Raw genomic sequence first — 25023 nt, forward strand, 5'->3', positions numbered from 1 at the left:
TACACTACACTACACCACACTATTTTTGTATTCACTTCAACATTTACTCAGAACAGGAAGAACAATTTATATTACAATTAAAACAAGACAAATAAAAATAACCACAAGGCACAACCACAACACCACAATTTTAGCAAATAAACCACTATAATCAATAGAAAAAACTGCAATCCTCAATGAATTCATTCAACACCTGAGTCCTAAACTACAATACAATAGCGGCAGGAATTTTTGCAGGTTATTTCAACATTGGAGGGCACTAAAACTAAAGGAGGAATTACCTAAATTGGTCAAGACCAGAGGGACCTCAAGAGTTAACCAAACCTGTAAGCAGGTTTTTTAGCTCATTCTTTTATATGCTAGCAACGAAGTTAAGTAAGTTTGAAGCTTGTGTAGCAGGGCTTTGTAAACATAAAGGGAATAATGAATTGATCTACTGGACTTTAACAAGGACCAGCCAACCTTTTGATACAGGATGCAGCGCTGAGTATTGACACTGTCGAGAGATATAAAAGAATAGCGCGACGGTAGACGGCAGGTTTAAGAGTAGTGGCTGCTGCAATCTGGTAAATGGTGTCACCATAATCAAGAACTGGCAGGAAAGTTGACTGTACAATCTGCTTCCTGCTATTTAGGTAAAGGCAAGGTCTATTTCTAAAAACAAAGCCCAATTTGAGTCTTAGCTTTTTGACTTTAAACATTAAGTCTTTGTCAATCCAAATGCCCAGATATTTGTAGGTGGTGTCCCGATCAATGGGAGAACCATCCAATGAATAAATATGTAGTCCATCTGAAACATTCTTGTGAGAACTAGAGAACAACATGTATTTAGTCTTGCCTGAATTATACAATACTACACTGCACTTTACTATACTTCACTTTACTATACTTCACTACACTACTTTACACTATACTTTACTATACTAATCACAGTCTAATTGTTACTGGGGTTCCCCTCACACCTGCTCTGTGTTGTAGTTCACTCTGTGCCACAGTCGTAATAGCTGCGCTAACAGCAAATTATACTTAGTTACGATTCTTGACTGCGGGTTTAGTGAGAAGATTTGAGTCTTGAGTGTCATTGACATTCTTTATTTAATTAAGCTAAAATGTGTTCTAGCCAGCCATCGCCTCCTGAGGTTTTTACTCTCCTTTCTGGAGTGTTCACACCCAAGACTGCGGAAGAACAGAGGAAGAAATAATTGCTTTTTAGTTTGCTGCACTGTCGGAGATAAATTTTGAAACTGGAGAGCACTGCATTTTATAAGCTGCTTTTAAATGTTCTCCATTTCATTAGAATTTTAATAGCTGCAGACTTTAGGTGGTGGAGAGGCCCACAAAAAGCAAAGTGACCCAGCAGAGTTCACCCTGACTCAGGCCCTTAAAAGATGGCTCATGGGGAGCTTTGTGGGCGGCCTTTGTTGGCTGATGCAATAAATATTTTATGTGCTGGACACTTGATTTGCTTGTTGTCTGGACCCGGGTATTGTGTGCTGGTTGTGGCCATTGTCTGTGGCTGGAATTAAAGTAGTTGGAGTGACCTGAGGGGCCAGGCCAAAACCTCCTTAATATGCTTGCCTTTCACTCCTTCAGTCTGTGTGTGGCAAACACAGAGGGGCAAAAATCTGGAGGGTCTCACTCTCAGCCAGGCACTGGAGGACTTTAAAATATGCTCTCTCTCTGTGTAGACACTGTCAGACAGTGGGTGGGAGGCGGGAGCCTCTTGAAAGGCCTTGGTTTGACATGAAGGTGTAGCAGCTCACACAAGTTGTGGGTCTATCCACCCAGTCTCCATGTAATATCTTTCAAACCTCACAGATTAGATACAGTAGGTTTTTCTATTCAAAGTACCCAAGCAAACACATTCTTCCTCCTCACTTTTTAATAAGTCAATAGGCTCTTGTTATAACATAGATATATAGCAGGAGAAAGAGAAGACACCTATAGAATGCCTCATCAAAGGGCAGCAGAGCAGACACACAATGAGGCAGGATTAAAGGACAGAGACGACACAGGGCCGGGTTAGGACAGGAGCACTGTGAGGTGTCCTGGGCTGTGGTTCCACACCCTTATCTGATAGGCTTCTCTCCAGATGCACTGATAAATGCCTCTCTTTGAAGGCCACAGTAGGTCTGCCTGCCTGCCTGGCTGGCTGCTAGTGGGAATGTGTGCAGTGCAGTGCACACACTGACTGCTACTATCAGGTCAGGAGTAAACACTGTGTTGGTTGGCTGCTCTCAAAGCACAGCACAGGTATCAAATCAAAGTTTATTGGTTGCTTACACAGATTTGTAGATGTTATCGCAGGTGCAGCAAAATGCTTTTGTTTCTGAGGCGCAGTGGTCTAAGACACTGCATCGCAGTGCTAGAGGCGTCACTACAGATCCGGGTTCAATCCCGGGCTGTGTCGCGGCCGGCCGCGACCGGGAGACCCACGAGGTGGTGCACAATTGGCTCAGCGTTGTCCGAGTTAGGGGAGGGTTTGGCCGGCTGGGATGTCCTTGTCCCATCACTCTCTAGCGAATCCTTGTGGCGGCCGGGCGCATGCATGCAGACCTTGGTCGCCAGCTGAACTACCAATTGGAGATCACGAAATTGGGGAGAAAAAGGTGTAAAAATTACCCCCCAAAAAAATATATATACGTCCATCTCCAACAGTGCAGTAATATCTAGCAATACAATAACAATACACACTTAATCCAAAAGGTTAGAAAATATCAGAAATATCAGAACGAGCAATGACAGAGTCCAGAATATAAATGTGTATATATATACATAGTATATACAGTATGGACAGTATATTAATAGAAAAGGTATGTACAGCAGTAGTTACTGTATATAGGATGAGCCATGATTAGAATACAGTATATACACTACATGACCAAAAGTATGTGGACAGCTGCTTGTCAAACATCTCATTCCAAAATCATGGGCATTAATATGGAGTTGGTCCCCCGTTTGCTGCTATAACAGCCTCCACTCTTCTGGGAAGGCTTTCCACTAGATGTTAGAACATTGCTGCGGGGACTTGCCTCCATTCAGCCATGAGAGCATTAGTGAGGTAGGGCACTGATGTTGGGCGATTAGGCCTGGCTTGCAGTCGGCGTTCTAATTCCTCCCAAAGGTGTTGGATGGGGTTGAGGTCAGGGCTCTGTGCAGGCCAGTCAAGTTCTTCCACACCAATCTCGACAAACCATTTCTGTATGGACCTCGCTTTGTGCATGGGTCCATTGTCATGCTGAAACAGGAAAGGGCCTTCCCCAAACTGTTGCCACAAAGTTGGAATCACAGAATTGTCTAGAATGTCATTGTATGCTGCAGCGTTAAGGTTTCCCTTCCATGGAACTAAGGTGCCTAGCCTGAACCATGAAAAACAGCCCCAGACCATTATTCCTCCTCCACCAAACATTACAGTTTGCACTATGCATTGGGGCAGGTAGCGTTCTGCTGGCATCCATCAAACCCAGATTTGTCTGTCGAACTACCAGATGGTGAAGCGTCATTCGTCATTCCAGAGAACCTGTTTCCACTGCTCCAGAGTCCAATGGTGGCTAGCTTTACACCACTCCAGCCGACACTTGGCATTGCGCATGGTGATCTTAGGCTTGTGTGCGGCTACTCGGCCATGGAAACCCATTTCATGAACTTCCCGACCAACAGTTCTTGTGCAGACGTTGCTTCCAGAGGCAGTTTGGAACTCGGTAGTGAGTGTTTTAACCGAGGACAGGCGATAGTTATGCGCTACACACTTCAGCACTCGGTGGTCGCGTTCTGTCAGCTTGTGTGGCCTACCACTTTGTGACTGAGCCGTTGTTGCTCCTAGATGTTAACACTTCACAGTAATAACACTTACAGCTTTACCCTGGCAGACATTTGACAAACAGACAAACAGGTGGCATCCTATGACAGTGCCACGTTGAAAGTCACTGAGCTCTTCAGTAAGGCCATTCTACTGTCAATGTTTGTCTATGGAGATTGCATGGCTGTGTGCTTGATTTTCTACACCTGTCAGTGACTAATTTGAATTGGTGTCCATATGATTTTATATATATAGTGTACACATGAAGTGGGTAGAACAGTATGTTAACATTGTTAAGTGACCAGTGTTCAATGACTATGTACATAGGGCAGCAGTCTCTAAGGTGCAGGGCAGAGTACCAGGCGGTATCCGGCTAGTGACAGTGTCTAAGGTGCCGGCAGAGTACCAGGCGGTGGCCGGCTAGTGATGACTGTTCAACAGTCTGATGGCCTGGAGATCGAAGCTTTTTCAATCGGCTTTGATACACCTGCACTGTCTTCCTTTGCTAGATCATTGTATTTGATGATGTGGAAGAGCAATCTATTCGCTGCCTGTAAATTGGGGCTGGCATTCTTATATAGTTAATGGACAACTGGTCTGATAAATTAGGTGCACTCCACCCCCCCCCCCCCCCCCCCCCCCCCTCTCTCCCTATTTTTCTTTATCTCTGGCTCTCTCCTCACAAATGTTCTCTCTATTTCTCGTCCCTCCCCCTCCATCCCATCACAGGCTGCATAAACATGTAGCTCTTTACTGCAGCGTAATTGCTGAGAGCAAATTGCATTGAGCAACACAGTCAGGACCACCAGGCAGAGTGCAGCTGTATGTGGGAAAATTTCTGGGTATACAATATGAAGTAGGTATAGATCCTTTTAAATGCACAAGCAGGTAGATGTGATTAAGATACTGTGCTACAAAACCAAGAATAAACTTGTGGGGGCCTTAAGTGGAGGGCCTCAAGGTAAAAAATGGGCCTGTGTGTTAGAAATGACAGGGCCGATTTCTAGACCTAGTCTGCACCTGTACAGTAGTGAAAGAAAAGAGAACCCGTTGCTACTAGAGGGCAGATTCCATTCTTGCTATCCCTCTATTCCTCTTTCTGAGGAGGTATAAAAGCACTCTTTGTGAGGGTCAATGATCTCATGGTCCTCTCTCTCCACACTTTATGTATATGTGAAAGAGGAGGCTTGTCTTAAATCAAAGTTGCTAGTCGGAGTTTGATTACTGAGGGGGCTGAAGGTTTTTGAGGCTTTGGTGGGTTGGAGAGTTGCAAGGAGGATCAAAACCTGCCAACGATCCCGGTTGGTCAGAACAGAACACACATGGAAATGCCAGGCGCTTCATAATGGACCATCCTGCCAGCCGTTCTTCACTCTATACATTGTCATTCAGTCAGTCATTTTTTTTCTTCCCCTCCCTTTCCTGCTATGCTCTTCAGGGAGACACATATTTTTGAAAACAGACAAAGATTAAAGGTTTTGTCTGTTTTGTCAAGCGGTCTTCCAGAACACAAACAAAATGTGTATCAGCGAAAAGATAAGTTTTACATTCAGATAGGCCTGTGTTGGCTCTTGTTGCTGCATTTGGGACTCACATGATAGTTCAGGAATGCTGTAGAAGAAAACTATAGGCCTATCATGGTATGCTGCAAGTGTTTACTTTCAGTTGTTTAAGAAGTTCCACATTTGGTGTTGTCCTGTTGTTTTCCATAGTTGATGTAGTCCTGTTGGTTTCCATAGTTGGTGTAGTCCTGTTGGTTTCCATAGTTGGTGTAGTCCTGTTGGTTTCCGTGGTTGGTGTAGTCCTGTTGGTTTCCGTAGTTGGTGTAGTCCTGTTGGTTTCCATAGTTGGTTAAGTCCTATTTGTTTTCCATAGTTGGTGTAGTCCTGTTGGTTTCCGTAGTTGGTGTAGTCCTGTTGGTTTTCCATAGTTGGTGTAGTCCTGTTGGTTTCCATAGTTGGTGTAGTCCTGTTGGTTTCCATAGTTGGTTAAGTCCTATTTGTTTCCATAGTTGGTGAAGTGCTGTTGGTTTCCATAGTTGGTGTAGTCCTGTTGGTTTCCATAGTTGGTGTAGTCCTGTTGGTTTCCATAGTTGGTGTAGTCCTGTTGGTTTCCATAGTTGGTGTAGTCCTGTTGGTTTCCATAGTTGATGTAGTCCTGTTGGTTTCCATAGTTGGTGTAGTCCTGTTGGTTTCCATAGTTGGTGTAGTCCTGTTGGTTTCCGTAGTTGGTGTAGTCCTGTTGTTTTCCATAGTTGGTGTAGTCCTGTTGGTTTCCATAGTTGGTTAAGTCCTGTTGGTTTCCATAGTTGATGTAGTCCTGTTGGTTTCCATAGTTGGTGTGGTCCTGTTGTTTTCCATAGTTGATGTAGTCCTGTTGATTTCCGTAGTTGGTGTAGTCTGTTTGCTTCCATAGTTGGTGTAGTCCTGTTGGTTTCCGTGGTTGGTGTAGTCCTGTTGGTTTCCATAGTTGGTGTAGTCCTGTTGGTTTCCATAGTTGGTGTAGTCCTGTTGGTTTCCATAGTTGGTGTAGTCCTGTTGGTTTCCATAGTTGGTGTAGTCCTGTTGGTTTCCGTAGTTGGTGTAGTCCTGTTGGTTTTCCATAGTTGGTGTAGTCCTGTTGGTTTCCATAGTTGGTGTAGTCCTGTTGGTTTCCATAGTTGGTTAAGTCCTATTTGTTTCCATAGTTGGTGAAGTGCTGTTGGTTTCCATAGTTGGTGTAGTCCTGTTGGTTTCCATAGTTGGTGTAGTCCTGTTGGTTTCCATAGTTGGTGTAGTCCTGTTGGTTTCCATAGTTGGTGTAGTCCTGTTGGTTTCCATAGTTGATGTAGTCCTGTTGGTTTCCATAGTTGGTGTAGTCCTGTTGGTTTCCATAGTTGGTGTAGTCCTGTTGGTTTCCGTAGTTGGTGTAGTCCTGTTGTTTTCCATAGTTGGTGTAGTCCTGTTGGTTTCCATAGTTGGTTAAGTCCTGTTGGTTTCCATAGTTGATGTAGTCCTGTTGGTTTCCATAGTTGGTGTGGTCCTGTTGTTTTCCATAGTTGATGTAGTCCTGTTGATTTCCGTAGTTGGTGTAGTCCTGTTGGCTTCCATAGTTGGTGTAGTCCTGTTGGTTTCCGTGGTTGGTGTAGTCCTGTTGGTTTCCATAGTTGGTGTAGTCCTGTTGGTTTCCTTAGTTGGTGTAGTCCTGTTGGTTTCCATAGTTGGTGTAGTCCTGTTGGTTTCCATAGTTGGTGTAGTCCTGTTGGTTTCCATAGTTGGTGTAGTCCTGTTGGTTTCCATAGTTAGTGAGGTCCTGTTGGTTTCCATAGTTGGTGAGGTCCTGTTGGTTTCCATAGTTGGTGACGTCCTGTTGGTTTCCATAGTTGGTGATGTCCTGTTGGTTTCCATAGTTGGTGAGGTCCTGTTGGTTTCCATAGTTGGTGAAGTCCTGTTGGTTTCCATAGTTGGTGTGGTCCTGTTGGTTTCCATAGTTGGTGTAGTCCTGTTGGTTTCCGTAGTTGGTGTAGTGCTGTTGGTTTCCTTAGTTGGTGTAGTCCTGTTGGTTTCCATAGTTGGTGTAGTCCTGTTGGTTTCCATAGTTGGTGTAGTCCTGTTGGTTTCCATAGTTGGTGTAGTCCTGTTGGTTTCCATAGTTAGTGAGGTCCTATTGGTTTCCATAGTTGGTGAGGTCCTGTTGGTTTCCATAGTTGGTGACGTCCTGTTGGTTTCCATAGTTGGTGAGGTCCTGTTGGTTTCCATAGTTGGTGACGTCCTGTTGGTTTCCATAGTTGGTGAAGTCCTGTTGGTTTCCATAGTTGGTGTAGTCCTGTTGGTTTCCATAGTTGGTGTAGTCCTGTTGGTTTCCGTAGTTGGTGAAGTCCTATCTCTGCACACCTTGGTAAAATGTGTTGATTCTGTAGAAGCAAAACAGTATGTTTACACTGAGATAAAGTGAACAAAGATCAAGTTGAAGAGCTACTTGTGTCCACCATTGTGCAGTCGTATTTGGTTTTCCAACAAAATTCTCAAAAGTTTTTCCTCGCATATGCTGTCACCAACAGGGGAGTGTTGAAAATGCTACTGTCATAATAAGGTATTTTAAAATGTGACCTATTAGGGAAGATATGGCTTATGTTGTTTCATCCTCAGTCAATACACAGTAGTAAAGTTGTCATTGGCTGTTTTCCTTGCTATGTGTGTTCACGCATTGTTGTTAGAGCACTACAGTATTCCATGACTTATGCTTTCCATTTGATTTACAGAGAAATATTTCTCAAACTGAATATTTAATTTAGGCATAATATTTTTGTAAATTCAAGTTCAGATAGATAACTTTCCTTGACACTAACATGACCTAGATCATCTTCCCCACTACTGTTCACTAGGCACCGAGCAGCCATGTCTAGGACTACAGCTCGATATGCACACTAAGCCATCTTGGGTGGTTTTGCCACTGTTTTTGATAACTGTGAAGTTGGGAGCTGTTGAGTGGGTGATTAAGAGGCGAGTGTTCTTAAGTTTTAAAAGGTGAATGTTCCTCATTATGCCAGGATAGGTTTAAAAGCTTCTCCAAAGGAGCTCGTCAGACTGAAATCACAACAACACTGTGACTGCGTCGGTCCCTTAATGCAACATTCTGGGGGTTATCTGTCTGTCTGCCTGTGGGCAAAAGCTTGCATGTGAATCTCTGTGTCAGTTGTCCTGAGATGGAGATAGTCAGAAGGATGGGGGTGGCCAGGATAGGGGAAGACTATTCTCACTCTGCTCACTAGGTCTCTGCAGGGCTGACATGTATGAGAGCTTTGAAGGTAATAAGAGGTTGTAGTTAGTTGTCTGTTTCTCTCTCATGATGTACTTATAATACTGCAGGCCTGACTGGTCCCTGGTACTAGGACTGGGATGCGGTGAATGGAATAATTAGTGTGATTATAGAGAAGGTTTGAGTTGTTTCTGTTGGAGTACACAGAGTTTGTTGGCTGTGGGTCTGTGACTATCCCTCCCCGACACAAAGCATCGCAGCATTTCCCTTTGCCCCTGACCTCTAAACACAAATATTTCTATGGGAATCACCCATCGCCTGGCCCACAATGTAAAAATGACGTGGGTCCAAATGCAGGCTTCAGCTTTTTTTCTCAAGAGATTAATTTACATGGAAAATGCTCTCTCATGCCGTCTTCCATGTGTTTTGGTATTGGACTAGCCGACTTGAATCGCTCCCTGTTCTTTAGCGTGCCCATGTATGTGAATGGAAGCACGTGTTGTGTGTTGTGTGTGACTTTGGCTTGTGTCACCTTTTGTTTGGGGTCACTCATTGGATGGGATCTGACTATGGGCTCTTCCCTAGAGGTGTTCAGAACTACATTTAAATTGTTTACAATCTCAGTTTAAGTTGTTTTTGTCTCTCATGCCGTGTTGGGAATGGGCTCAGTAGTAGGCATGGTGCGATGGATGAATGGTTATCGGTCAGACAACCTCTATCACCTTTACGATCTGGCTCACAAAGTTGTGTGGGCTTTGGGATGTAATCTGGCTCCATAGGGCTTAGGTCCCCAACACACCATATTGTTACTCATCCTGAAATGTGTATCTGGCGGAGTGAGTGTGTTAAAATGTTTGCTTTGTTTGTGTCGTGTACATGCGAAGTGTGTGTGCATGTACAGACTGTGTGTGTGTGTGTGCGTGTGCGTGTGTGTGTGTGAACTCTGCTAGGTTTATATTTTTGACTGGGTGTTTGTTGTCTCTAATGTTGTGAAAGAGACAGCTCTCTGAGAAGTTGGAATTGCTGAGCGAGAAGAGGACAGGAGAGGAGCAAGTTTCTGTCTTCATCTGTGCCTAGCCTGGTCTGCGCTGCATGTGCCGGTCTCGCTTTAAACCCTGGCACTGGCCCCGGACGTTTCTCAGGCTCTCTCTGTCTCCCTCCCCTCTACACATGTGTCTCTATCTGTAGTAGACCCTCAATCCATGTTATAGTTTTCAAACTCAACTCCAACTATGAATTTACAGGAGAAGTTGGACTGTGTAGTAACTGGGGCACTCAGGGAAGAAAGAAATCAGACATAGTTAATGATACATTTGGTGAACATTGTGCCTTTGTCTATAATCGATTGAGGTATGAAGTGCTATGATGCTTCTCCGACCTAGTCAATAGTTATTGTGAACCTAATGTAAGTAACTTATAGTTAGTATGAACTCCAGTTCTGCACTTCAGAAATAATAGAGCCCTCACTGCTCTGATGAGTGACATAGGCAGCTCATCATTCTTCCTCATGGTCATCTGACTGACTGGACGAAAACAGATTGACTGGGTGTTGGATCAGATATACACACTAGACCGACAGATATAGAAAGATAGACAGACAGACAGCAGTCTAATAGTTGTCATGTGGCAATAGCGACAGGACAGCCCCAGTGAACCCAGCCCAGTGTGTTGTCTCTGACTCAGAGTTCCAGTGACAAATTCCAACGGCTATTTTATGCAGAGGTCTACTGTCTGTCTGTCTGGGTATTCTGTCTGAACAGATGGGCAGCAGTGTTCTGTTATAGTGGCATCAGTCAGATGTGTGGTGCTGACAGGTGAGGGACATGGGCAGGCTGGGACACCGCTGACCCTGATGGGAGGATAGGTGCAGTCCAAAGATATGCAGTGTCATTGCTTGGAGCTCCTCTGTCCAAGTTGTTGAAATGATTATGTTACTCTTATGTATGGAACGTATGTGGAGGTTATTTGATCCTGAGGAATTGAGACCAATGAAATATACAGTGCCTTCGAAAAGTATTCAGACACCTTGACTTTTTCCTAATTTTGTTACGTTACAGCCTTATTCTAAAATTGATTAAATAAATAAAAATCTACACACAATACCCCATAATGACAAAGTGAAAACAGGGTTTTAGAAATTTTACAAATAGAAAACATAAATACCTTATTTACATAAGCATTCAGACCCTTTGCTATGAGACTCAAAATTCAGCTCAGATGCATCCTGTTTCAATTGATCATCCTCAAGTTGTTTCTACAACTTGGAGTCCACCTATGGTCAATTCAATTGATTGGACATGATTTGGAGAGGCACATAACTGTCTTTAAAAGGTCCCAGAGGTGGCAGTGCATGTCACAGTAAAAACCAAGCCATGAGGTCAAAGGAATTGTCCGTAGAACTCCAAGATAGGAACGTGTCGATGCACAGATCTGGGGAAGGGTACCATAAAAATTCGGCAACATTGAAGGTTCCCAAGAACACAGTGCCCTTCATCAGTCTTAAATGGAAGAAGTTTGGAACAACCAAGACTCTTCCTAGAGCTGGCCGTCCGGCCAAACGGAGCAATCGGGGGAGAAGGGCCTTGGTCAGGGAGGTGACCAATAACCTGATGGTCACTCTGACAGAGCCCTAGAGTTCGTCTGTGGAGATGGGAGAACTTTTCAGAAGGACAACCATCTCGGCAGCACTCCACCAATCAGGCCCCCCATCTAGCTTCAGAGTTTGTTCTGTTAGGTGACCTAAACTGGGATATGCTTAACACCCCGGCAGTCCTACAATCTAAGCTAGATGCCCTCAATCTCACTCAAATCATCAAGGAACCCACCAAGTACAACCCTAACTCTGTAAACAAGGGCACCCTCATTGACGTCATCCTGACCAACTGGCCCTCCAAATACACCTCCGCTGTCTTCAACCAGGATCTCAGCGATCACTGCCTCATTGCCTGTATCCGCTATGGAGCCGCAGTCAAACGACCACCCCTCATCACTGTCAAACGCTCCCTAAAACACTTCTGTGAGCAGGCCTTTCTAATCGACCTGGCCCGGGTATCCTGGAAGGACATTGACCTCATCCCGTCAGTTGAGGATGCCTGGTCTTTCTTTAAAAGTAACTTCCTCACCATTTTAGATAAGCATGCTCCGTTCAAAAAATGCAGAACTAAGAACAGATATAGCCCCTGGTTCACTCCAGACCTGACTGCCCTCGACCAGCACAAAAACATCCTGTGGCGGACTGCACTAACATCGAACAGTCCCCGCGATATGCAACTGTTCAGAGAAGTCAGGAACCAATACACACAGTCAGTCAGGAAAGCTAAAGCCAACTTCTTCAGGCAGAAGTTTGCATCCTGTAGCTCCAACTCCAAAAAGTTCTGGGACACTGTGAAGTCCATGGAGAACAAGAGCACCTCCTCCCAGCTGCCCACTGCACTGAGGCTAGGTAACACGGTCACCACCGATAAATCCATGATTATCGAAAACTTCAACAAGCATTTCTCAACGGCTGGCCATGCCTTCCGCCTGGCTACTCCAACCTCGTCCAACAGCTCCCCCCCCCCCCCCCCGCAGCTACTCGCCCAAGCCTCTCCAGGTTCTCCTTTACCCAAATCCAGATAGCAGATGTTCTGAAAGAGCTGCAAAACCTGGACCCGTACAAATCAGCTGGGCTTGACAATCTGGACCCTCTATTCCTGAAACTATCCGCCGCCATTGTCGCAACCCCTATTACCAGCCTGTTCAACCTCTCTTTCATATCGTCTGAGATCCCCAAGGATTGGAAAGCTGCCGCAGTCATCCCCCTCTTCAAAGGGGGCGACACCCTGGACCCAAACTGTTACAGACCAATATCCATCCTGCCCTGCCTATCTAAGGTCTTCGAAAGCCAAGTCAACAAACAGATCACTGACCATCTTGAATCCCGCCGTACCTTCTCCGCTGTGCAATCTGGTTTCCGAGCCGGTCACGGGTGTACCTCAGCCACGCTCAAGGTACTAAACGATATCATAACCGCCATCGATAAAAGACAGTACTGTGCAGCCGTCTTCATAGACCTTGCCAAGGCTTTCGACTCTGTCAATCACCGTATTCTTATCGGCAGACTCAGTAGCCTCGGTTTTTCGGATGACTGCCTTGCCTGGTTCACCAATTACTTTGCAGACAGAGTTCAGTGTGTCAAATCGGAGGGCATGCTGTCCGGTCCTCTGGCAGTCTCTATGGGGGTGCCACAGGGTTCAATTCTCGGGCCGACTCTTTTCTCTGTATATATCAATGATGTTTCTCATGCTGCGGGCGATTCCCTGATCCACCTCTACGCAGACGACACCATTCTATATACTTCCGGCCCGTCCTTGGACACTGTGCTATCTAACCTCCAAACGAGCTTCAATGCCATACAGCACTCCTTCCGTGGCCTCCAACTGCTCTTAAACGCTAGTAAAACCAAATGCATGCTTTTCAACCGTTCGCTGCCTGCACCCGCACGCCTGACCAGCATCACCACCCTGGATGGTTCCGACCTTGAATATGTGGACATCTATAAGTACCTAGGTGTCTGGCTAGACTCTAAACTCTCCTTCCAGACCCATATCAAACATCTCCAATCAAAAATCAAATCAAGAGTCGGCTTTCTATTCCGCAACAAAGCCTCCTTCACTCACGCCGCCAAACTTACCCTAGTAAAACTGACTATCCTACCGATCCTCGACTTCGGCGATGTCATCTACAAAATTGCTTCCAACACTCTACTCAGCAAACTGGATGCAGTTTATCACAGTGCCATCCGTTTTGTCACTAAAGCACCTTATACCACCCACCACTGCGACTTGTATGCTCTAGTCGGCTGGCCCTCGCTACATATTCGTCGCCAGACCCACTGGCTCCAGGTCATCTACAAGTCCATGCTAGGTAAAGCTCCGCCTTATCTCAGTTCACTGGTTACGATGGCAACACCCATCCGTAGCACGCGCTCCAGCAGGTGTATCTCACTGATCATCCCTAAAGCCAACACCTCATTTGGCCGCCTTTCGTTCCAGTTCTCTGCTGCCTGTGATTGGAACGAATTGCAAAAATCGCTGAAGTTGGAGACTTTTATCTCCCTCACCAACTTCAAACATCTGCTATCTGAGCAGCTAACCGATCGCTGCAGCTGTACATAGTCTATTGGTAAATAGCCCACCCATTTTCACCTACCTCATCCCCATACTGTTTTTATTTATTTATTTTTCTGCTCTTTTGCACACCAATATCTCTATCTCTACCTTTACATAACCATCTGATCATTTATCACTCCAGTGTTAATCTGCATAATTGTAATTATTTGCCTACCTTCTCATGCCTTTTGCACACAATGTATATATAGACTCCCCTTTTTTCTACTGTGTTATTGACTTGTTAATTGTTTACTCCATGTGTAACTCTGTGTTGTCTGTTCACACTGCTATGCCTTATCTTGGCCAGGTCGCAGTTGCAAATGAGAACTTGTTCTCAACTAGCCTACCTGGTTAAATAAAGGTGAAATAAAATAAAAAAAAATAGAGTGGCCAGACGGAAGCATCTCCTTAGTAAAAGGCACATGACAGCCCGTTTGCCAAAAGGCACCTAAAGACTCTCAGACCATGAGAAACAAGATTCTCTGGTCTGATTGAACTCTTTGGCCTGAATGCCAAGCGTGGTGGTGGCAGCATCATCATGTGGGGATGTTTTTCAGCGGCAGGGACTGGGAGACTAGTCCGAATCAAGGGAAAGATGAATGGAGCAAGGTTCAGAGATCGCTGATGAAAACCTGCTCCAGAGCACTCAGGACCTCAGACTGGGATGAAGGTTCACCTTACAACAGGACAAAGACCCTAAGCACACAGCCAAGACAGTGCAGGAGTGGTTTCGAGACAAGTCTCAGAATGTCCTTGAGTGGCCCAGCCAGAGCCTGGATTTGAACCCGATCGAACATCTCTGGAGAGACCTGAAAATAGCTGTTTAACAACGCTCCCCATCTAACCTGACAGAGCTTGAGAGGATCTGCAGAGAAGAATGGGGAAAAACTCCCCAAATACAGGTGTGCCAAGCTTGTAACGTCATACGCAAGATGACTCGAGGCTGAAGTCGCTGCCAAAGGTGCTTCAACAAAGTAATGCGTAAAGGGTCTGAATACTTATGTAAATGTGATATCAGGTTTTTTATATTTGATAAATTAGCAAAACTTTCAAAAAATCTGTTTTTGCTTTGTTATTATGGGGTATTGTGTTTAGATTAATGTAGATACAATAAGGCTGTAATGTAACAAAATGTGGGAAAAGTCAAGGGGTCTGAATACTTTACGAAGACACTGTAGATGGAGTGTGGAATCCAAGATGTTGCTCCTGTGATCTACAGTACTATGAACAAAAATATAAACGCAACATGTAAAGTGTTGGTCCCATGTTTCATGAGCTGAAATAAAAAATCCCAGAAATGTTCCATATGGCAGGGTCTTGACCTGACTGCAGTTCGTCGTCGTAGCCGACTTAAGTGGGAAATGCTCACCTTCAATGGCCTCTGCCATCACCTCATGTTTCAGCATGACAATGCACAGCTCCATGTCACAAGGATCTGTACACAATTCCTGGAAGCTGAAAATGTCCCAGTACTTCCATGGCCTGCATAAATCACCAGACATGTCACCCAATGAGCATGTTTGGGATGCTCTGGATTTACGTGAACGACAGCGTGTTCCAGTTCCTGCCAATAAAAATGTATTTAAGTATCTGTGACCAACAGATGCATATCTGTTTTCCCGTGTCCATAGATTAGGGCCACATTTATTTATTTCAATTGACTGATTTCCTTATATGAACTGTAACTGAGTCAAATCTTTGAAATTGTTGCATGTTATGTTTCTATTTTTGTTCAGTGTAGTTTTACAGTTGAGACACAGGGGGACAATGCAATTTCAATCATTTTAAGACCACTCATGTCCTCATTAAAAACTGAAGGGAAAGTACGTGCCAAATGCTTTGGGGTAATTGATTCAGTGCCGTGGTATTATGACAATTTGGTTTTCTGCAGCCCATCTTTACTGTACATCTCAGAAGGGCGCTCACTCTCCCCAACGAAAAAAGCAGACAGAAATGAACTGACCATCATCTCTTCTCTCTCTCCTCAACACGAGAGAAACAAGGAATGTCTGGCAGCTTTCACTGCTCTTATCACGTGAGGTAGAGATGGTTACATTGAAGGACAACCTAGCTTTCATCATTGTTGTTGAACTCCAGAGCAGAGAGATGGGATTCCTTGTTGAGAAAGTCTGGTACCTGAACTCTAACCCTTAACCCCCTGGCCACCTTACAGCTTTTAACATGGATTTGGACAGTAACACCGACACCACTGTGGGAAGACAGTGTGTGAATGCTGCTATCATTCTTTATAATGGTCAAGAGTCATGCAGCCATGTTTAAAAGATTTCATTCTACAGCAACAATTAGTTCCCTATTTTCTCTGTTTAGCTAGCAGCCACTTAATTACTCTTAATTGTAGGTCTGTGTGGGTCTAGAGGATGTTGTACTGTCTGTTAAACGACCATAACAACGTGACCCTTGATTGGCCCAGGCATGATCTATGCTTGCTGTAAGGTACACTACAGCTATACAATGCTGCGGACTACACTGTCTCCCTAATTGGCACCCAAGTGACAGAGCTCTTTCTCTCTCAGTGGGTTATTATAAAATAATGTTAATTAGCTCAACAATGAAAGCAGTGTTCCCTATTGTTGGGCTTTTGGCATTGATACTTCTGAACGAGAGTGAAAAGAGGTCGTAGTGCATTGGAGTATGAAATAAATTGACTTTAATCCAGCTGATGAGGAGGACAACGTCATATTTGTTGACATCATGCTTGAATGTCAACAAACATTTGTTGTAGAAAAATATATACTATTGTTTGAATGTTTCTTAGATTGTAAACAAAAAACAATATATATGGGTACATTTTTTGTGGTTTTTGTGGTCAAACACCCTGTGTGCATTTGTGTTTGTGTGAGTGTGTAATAAGGTCTTATTGGAAGAATACATAGTATTGAAGAAATATGTAACTTTTTGGAGGACACGACCAAATTCACATAGAAATGTGTGTTATAGATCTTCCATACTCATTGAAAGCAAGTCTAAGAAGAGGTAGAGTTCTATGTGCACTATTTCTATGCTTCCTGTTCTTAAGTTTTGTTTTTGCGTTTTTTTACTTTCTGGTTTTGTACCTGAGCTTCAAACAGTTGAAAATACAATATTTTTGGTTATGGAAAATATATTTCACAGTGGTTTAGATGGTACAATGATTTTCTACACTATACTTGCTTGTTTTGTCACATAAACTGAAATTAGGCGAACTAGTAGAATTTTAGCAACCAGGAAATGGCAGAGCCATTTCTGTATAGTGCACCTTTAAGTCATGAAACGTTATTGCGATTATAACGCTCACCGTTTACTGCTCTGTATAGGCATTGTTCCAGAAAATGTTTTGATTTGCTACAGTAGTTATCTGGAAGAGGGGATTTATGGATGTTTTATTTGATAAAATGTTTGATAAATATCTATGTTTAATACTGTTTTAATTGAGATATAAATTCCCCTATGTTTGGGTCTGTCAGAAATGTCTTTCAGTCGAGCCAGGGCTAGCCCAAACTATTCTTCTCACGGTGTAAGTAGCAGCTCATCGGCCAGTGGGGGGGTTTGACTGTAAGACGATTTCGGAAAGGTTGTGTGTAGCTTTAAAGGCCATATTTCCTTCTCCTCCTCAACTTACTGTACTCCACTTCCACACTATTCACTTCTCACTCAGACTGTACACTACATAGAAACATTAGAACCTCTAGTCTACCCTTTCTTCTTTTCTTCAATGCGGGATTGTAAGCTCTGCTCTGCAGTGAGAAATCTGTCTGTTGGTGTTCTGGAGGTCTCTTTCACTCTAGTTCCTGGATGAAGGAGCCTTCACCACGGCCCAGCAACCTCGGCTGCTGTGTGGATGGGCAATGGGCACCAGCTGATGGGCTTGGCGCTGACACGGGCGCCTGGCACTGGCATGGGGCAGGGACTCACGGCGGCAGGAGTTGTGTGCCGTTGTGCCAGGGTGTCACGCTCCATCTTGTGTGCCTGCCGCGCCGGGGCCATCCCTCGAATGAATGGAGCTTTCCTTTTCTTTTTCTCTCTCTCTTTTTCTCTCCCTCTGTTAAATCTTCTCTACGTCCTTGTTGGTTTGATAGAGAATTGCCGGGGGCTCAAACTACAAGGGGACACTCACTATGACAGGGTTACCAAAATCAAATAAAATGTTGTTGGTCACATACACGTGTTTAGCAGATATTATTGCGGGTGTACCGAGATGCTTGTGTTTCTAGCTCCGACAGTGCAGTAATATCTAACAAGTCATATCTAACAATTTCACAACAAATACAGTACCTAATACACACACATCTAGGTAAAGGAATGGAATTAAGAAAAAATAAATATATGGACGAGCAATGCCCGAGCGGCATAGAATAAGATACAGTAGAATAGTGTAGAATACAGTATATGCATATGAGATTAATAATGCAAGATATGTAAACCTTATTAAAGTGACTAGTGATTTTAAGTCTATGTATATAGGCAGCAGCCTCTAATGTGCTAGTGACGGATATTTCTGATGGTCTTGAGATAGAATCTGTTTTTCAGTCTCTCGGTCCCAGCATTGATGCACCTGTACTGACCTCGCCTTCAAATCAAATCAAACTTTATTTGTCACATACGCCGAATACAGCAAGTGTAGACTTTACCGTGAAATGCTTACTTACAAGACCTTAACCAACAATGCAGCTCAAGAGTTAAAAAAAATATTTATCAAGTAGACTAAAGCTTGGCCCCAGTGATGTACTGGGCCGTTCGCACTACCCTCTGTAGCGCCTTACAGTCAGATGCCGAGCAGTTGCCATACCAGGCGGTGATGCAACCGGTCAGGATGCTCTCAGTGGTGCAGCTGTAGAACCTTTTGTGGATCTGGGGACCCATGCCAAATCTTTTCAGTCTCCTTAGGGGGAAAAGGTTTTGGCGTCCACTCTTCACGACTGTCTTGGTATGTTTGAACCATGATAGTTCGTTGGTGATGTGGATACCAAGGAATTTGAAACTCTCGACCCCCTCCACTACAGCCTGTTCGGCCCGCCTTTTCCTGTAGTCCACGATCAGCTACTTTGTCTTGCTCACACTGAGGGAGAGGTTGTTGTCCTTGCACCACACTGCCAGTTCTCTGACCTCCTCCCTATAGGCCGTCTCATCGTTGTCGCTGATCAGGCCTACCACTGTTGTGTCGTCAGCAAACTTAATGATGGTGTTTGAGTCGTGTTTGGCTACGCAGTCATGGGTGAACATGGGAATACAGGAGGTGACTAAGTACACACCCCTGACTGGTCCCAGTGCTAAGGATCAGCGTGGCAGACGTGTTGTTGCCTACTCTTACCACCTGGGGCGGCCCGTCAGGAAGTCCAGGATCCAGTTACAGAGGGAGGTGTTTAGTGCCAGAGTCCTTAGCTTAGTGATGAGCTTCGTGGGCACTATGGTGTTGAACGCTGAGCTGTAGTCAATGAACACCATTCTCACATGGGTGTTCCTTTTGTCAAGGTGAGAAAGGGCAGTGTGGAGTGCGATTGAGATTGCGTCATATGTGGATATGTTTGGGCGGAATGCGAATTGGAGTGGGTCTAGGGTGTCCGGGAGGATGCTGTTGATGTGAGCCATGACCAGCCTTTCAAAGCACTTCATCGCTACCGACGTGAGTGCTACGGGGCAGTAATCATTTAGGAAGGTTACCTTCACTTCTTTGGGCACATGGACTATGTTGGTCTGCTTGAAACATGTAGGTATTACAGGCTCGGTCAGGGAGAGGTTGAAAATGTCAATGAAGACACTTGACAGTTGGTCCGCGCATGCTTTGAGTACATGTCCTGGTAATCCGTCTGGCCCAGTGGCTTTGTGAATGTTGACCTATCACACAGCGTTGGATGTGTGCAACTCACGTCTGGGTTTCCCTTTGTAGTCCATAGTTTTCAAGCCCTGCCACATCCGACGTGCGTCAGAACCGGTGTAGTAGGATTCAATCTTAATCCTGTATTGACAGGTTTCCAGTTTGCATAAGGTCCAGTGAAGTTCTTTGAGTCATGGTATTGGCTTGAGGGGGGTTATACACGGCCATGACTATAACCAAAGAAAATTATCTTGGGAGATAATACGGTCGGCATTTGATTGGTAGGTATTCTAGGTTGGGTGAACAAAAGGACTTGAGTTCCTGTATGTTTTCACAATTACACCATGAGTCATTAATCATGAAACATACACCCCCGCCCTTCTTTGTTCCTGTCTGCGTGATGAAGTGAGAACCCAACTGGCTGGACCAACTCTTACAGTATATCCCGAGAGAGCCATGTTTTGGTGAAACAGAGTATGTTACAATCCCTGATGTCTTTCTGGAAAGAAACCGTCGCCCTGAGCCTGTCAACTTTATTATCCAGAACATTGTAATATACTCGGAAGATGTGGGTGGTGTGTGCGCCTCCTAAGTCAAACTAGAAATCCACTCCGAGTACCTCTCCCCCGCCAGCGTTGTTTTGGGTCGGCCTCTAGAATCAGTTCAATTGCCCTGGGGAGTGCGAACAAAGGATCCGCTTCTGGAATTATATTCCTGGTCGTAATGTTGGTAGTGCTGGTGAGTTACCGCCGTTCTGATATCCAATAGTTCTTCCCGGCTGTAGGTAATAACACCAAAAAAATTCTGGGCTAATAATGTAAGAAATAATTCCCAGAGGTAAAGAGAATATATGAAATAAATTAACTTGGTAATTGGTAGGAAATTATGTGTGTTGTGCAGTATATTGTCTATGGCCATGGCAGCCTTCCAGACACTTTACATAAGTACACTTTATTTTGATGCAGTCTCAGTAACTTCAGTGCAGGAAAACAGTATGATAGAGAGTTAGCATTGACGGTTAACTGGTAATTCCGGCAGGTGCTTGGATCACAGTCTTCTGCAGTCTTCCTCTCTCTTCCCAGCACCAGCTACTGATAGGACGGTTTGTTCGACCATAGAGATCTATCTTTCCTCAGCTGTGAGGCAGCAGAAATATTTCAAGCCTTCTTTCTGTTAAGAGTCGGACAGCTCAGCACATGTGGCTCATACATTAGCTCATATCCGGACAGCCTGATGCATGGTGTACTTTTCATCATGCATATCCATGACCAAACCTAATCCATCCAGATACAGTGCCTTGCGAAAGTATTCGGCCCCCTTGAACTTTGCGACCTTTTGCCACATTTCAGGCTTCAAACATAAAGATATAAAACTGTATTTTTTTGTGAAGAATCAACAACAAGTGGGACACAATCATTTATTTTATTTTATTTCACCTTTATTTAACCAGGTAGGCTAGTTGAGAACAAGTTCTCATTTGCAACTGCGACCTGGCCAAGATAAGGCATAGCAGTGTGAACAGACAACACAGAGTTACACATGGAGTAAACAATTAACAAGTCAATAACACAGTAGAAAAAAAGGGGAGTCTATATATACATTGTGTGCAAAAGGCATGAGGTAGGCAAATAATTACAATTATGCAGATTAACACTGGAGTGATAAATGATCAGATGGTTATGTACAGGTAGAGATATTGGTGTGCAAAAGAGCAGAAAAATAAAAATAAATAAATAAAAACAGTATGGGGATGAGGTAGGTGAAAATGGGTGGGCTATTTACCAATAGACTATGTACAGCTGCAGCGATCGGTTAGCTGCTCAGATAGCAGATGTTTGAAGTTGGTGAGGGAGATAAAAGTCTCCAACTTCAGCGATTTTTGCAATTCGTTCCAGTCACAGGCAGCAGAGAACTGGAACGAAAGGCGGCCAAATGAGGTGTTGGCTTTAGGGATGATCAGTGAGATACACCTGCTGGAGCGCGTGCTACGGATGGGTGTTGCCATCGTAACCAGTGAACTGAGATAAGGCGGAGCTTTACCTAGCATGGACTTGTAGATGACCTGGAGCCAGTGGGTCTGGCGACGAATATGTAGCGAGGGCCAGCCGACTAGAGCATACAAGTCGCAGTGGTGGGTGGTATAAGGTGCTTTAGTGACAAAACGGATGGCACTGTGATAGACTGCATCCAGTTTGCTGAGTAGAGTGTTGGAAGCAATTTTGTAGATGACGTCGCCGAAGTCGAGGATCGGTAGGATAGTCAGTTTTACTAGGGTAAGTTTGGCGGCGTGAGTGAAGGAGGCTTTGTTGCGGAATAGAAAGCCGACTCTTGATTTGATTTTCGATTGGAGATGTTTGATATGGGTCTGGAAGGAGGTGGAGTGGAACGACATTTATTGGATATTTCAAACTTTTTTAACAAATCAAAAACTGAAAAATTGGGCGTGCAAAATTATTCAGCCCCCTTAAGTAAATACTTTGTAGCGCCACCTTTTGCTGCGATTACAGCTGTAAGTCGCTTGGGGTATGTCTCTATCAGTTTTGCACATCGAGAGACTGACATTTTTTTCCCATTCCTCCTTGAAAACAGCTCGAGCTCAGTGAGGTTGGATGGAGAGCATTTGTGAACAGCAGTTTTCAGTTCATTCCACAGATTCTCGATTGGATTCAGGTCTGGACTTTGACTTGGCCATTCTAACACCTGGATATGTTTATTTTTGAACCATTCCATTGTAGATTTTGCTTTATGTTTTGGATCATTGTCTTGTTGGAAGACAAATCTCCGTCCCAGAATGGTCCTGTATTTGGCTCCATCCATCTTCCCATCAATTTTAACCATCTTCCCTGTCCCTGCTGAAGAAAAGCAGGCCCAAACCATGATGCTGCCACCACCATGTTTGACAGTGGGGATGGTGTGTTCAGCTGTGTTGCTTTTACGCCAAACATAACGTTTTGCATTGTTGCCAAAAAGTTCAATTTTTGTTTCATCTGACCAGAGCACCTTCTTCCACATGTTTGGTGTGTCTCCCAGGTGGCTTGTGGCAAATTTAAACAACACTTTTTATGGATATCTTTAAGAAATGGCTTTCTTCATGCCACTCTTCCATAAAGGCCAGATTTGTGCAATATACAACTGATTGTTGTCCTATGGACAAAGTCTCCCACCTCAGCTGTAGATCTCTGCAGTTCATCCAGAATGATCATGGGCCTCTTGGCTGCATCTCTGATCAGTCTTCTCCTTGTATGAGGAAAGTTTAGAGGGACGGCCAGGTCTTGGTAGATTTGCAGTGGTCTGATACTCCTTCCATTTCAATATTATCGCTTGCACAGTGCTCCTTGGGATGTTTAAAGCTTGGGATTTTTTTTTGTATCCAAATCCGGCTTAAACTTCTTCACAACAGTATCTCGGACCTGCCTGGTGTGTTCCTTGTTCTTCATGATGCTCTCTGCGCTTTTAACGGACCTCTGAGACTATCACAGTGCAGGTGCATTTATACGGAGACTTGATTACACACAGGTGGATTGAATTTATCATCATTAGTCATTTAGGTCAACATTGGATCATTCAGAGATCCTCACTGAACTTCTGGAGAGAGTTTGCTGCACTGAAAGTAAAGGGGCTGAATAATTTTGCACGCCCAATTTTTCAGTTTTTGATTTGTTAAAAAAGTTTGAAACATCCAATAAATGTCGTTCCACTTCATGATTGTGTCCCACTTGTTGTTGATTCTTCACAAAAAAATACAGTTTTATATCTTTATGTTTGAAGCCTGAGATGTGGCAAAAGGTCGCAAAGTTCAAGGGGGCCGAATACTTTCGCAAGGCACTGTACATTGTTGATCTTGGACCAACACATTGAAGCATTTTTTATGTATGTTTTATTTCTTTCACCTTTATTTAACCAGGTAGGCCAGTTGAGAACAAGTTCTCATTTACAACTGAGACCTGGCATGTCAGGCTTGCTCTCTTTTATCTCTCTACTTTTGTATACTACTTTCGTAGTATGATCTCTTTGGCAGAGATGGTTGAAGTCCGTTATTCCAGGTAAGGGTTTGGGTAGGGTTGGAGTGTGTAAGACCCTCTGCAGCTCTTATGGGCTGCCAGGAGGTTGCCTGAGCAAAAAGTGGAAGCCCCCCTACCCCAGTCCCACAGCCCTGACCCTGGCTCCTCTTCCCTGGTGCTGTTGTGCTTCAGCAGCATAGTGTCCCAGGAAAGAAATGACCTTCTGCACAGACAACATAAACACACGTAGTTATCCCTCTCCCTTCCTTCACCTCCACAAGTTGGCTTCAGCGTGCTTTCCCATCTTCATCTTATCCTCTTTCTCTCTCATACTCCCCCCCGCCCCCTCTCTGTCGTTCACTTTCTCGCTCTCTCTCTTTCTTTCTCTCCCCTCAGTTCCTCTTATCCAATCCTTGTCATCATGGTAAAGGAATCCATCTCTCACCTCTCAATGACTGAGCTCTGCTGTGCTACACGTGCAGTTAATCTGAGGTCCATCTAACAGAGGGAAGGATTGGAAGTGATGCCAATGGCCTCCGTGTAGCCAGAGAATATGGCTGCTTTCTGTACCCTTTTTACCTTTTAAGGTTGTTAAGTGCTTTCTCCTTTGGCCTGAATATAACTGTGTTTGCCTGAAAGTCGGAATCTGGTATCTGTTGCATTTCAGCTGTAATGTTCTGTTAAACTTTTCCTCCCTCAGTGACCCTGTCACGACTTCCGCCGAAGTTGGTGCCTCTCCTTGTTCGGGCGGAGTTCGGCAGTCGCCGTCACCGGCTTTCTAGCTGCCACCAATCCACGTTTCTTTTTCCATTTGTTATGCCTTGTCCCATTACGTTATTATTGTTTCCCTATTTAACCCTCTGGTTCTCATTATGTTTTGTGCGTGATTGTTCCTGGTCTTGTGTTAGTCTTTTGTGTTAGGGTTTGTTAATCCCTGCGTGGATGTATTTTGGCTGATTTATTTTTCAGAGTCAAGTACGTTGTTTTACTCAGCTCTGTGTCCTGCACCTGACTCCGTCCTCACCTCTGCACAACTGACACTTGACAGACCCTTTCATTTGCTGTGATATATGGGCGATGGTTTAAACGAAGTGGTTTAAATTCATGTTCCCATGTGGAGTACACACTGTGGCAAGCCCCTGGTGAATGAAGAGGCAGCAGTGGGAATAGTCTGTCGTTAATAATAGCCTTATTAGATGGTTTTCTGTGTTTGTATAAGTTGAAGTTGAGGCACAGGAGTGCAGCTTGTCTGACCTTCAAATTCTTAACCTATAACCTCTGTTACTGACCCTGTGTCATTGTTACAACTGTTCTTCAGAACCTTGGAATGACACAGTAATTTATGGAAGGTTGTCTTGAAAGTCCAGTATGTGGGGGTTAGGTCTTTGGAATGTGGCTAAACTGAGGCCTTTCTCTTTAGCTTTAGACGTTCCACACTGCGGCAGGAAATGCTTGTAGATGTAACATAAAAGGTGTGAGGTTTTCTTGTCTTTTACAAAAATGTATTGTGTTCCACTATTTACA

At 44.3% G+C, this 25023-nt stretch overlaps 1 protein-coding gene across 1 annotated transcript in view; it reads left to right on the forward strand.

The window, feature by feature from the left end:
* The window catches only part of LOC110532091 (A disintegrin and metalloproteinase with thrombospondin motifs 20), a 141194-nt gene that overhangs the window by 11289 nt on the left and 104882 nt on the right, over positions 1–25023 (forward strand). The window lies entirely within an intron of this gene.

This window comes from Oncorhynchus mykiss, chromosome 1 (genome assembly GCF_013265735.2).
Source record: "Oncorhynchus mykiss isolate Arlee chromosome 1, USDA_OmykA_1.1, whole genome shotgun sequence".
NCBI lineage: Eukaryota > Metazoa > Chordata > Actinopteri > Salmoniformes > Salmonidae > Oncorhynchus > Oncorhynchus mykiss.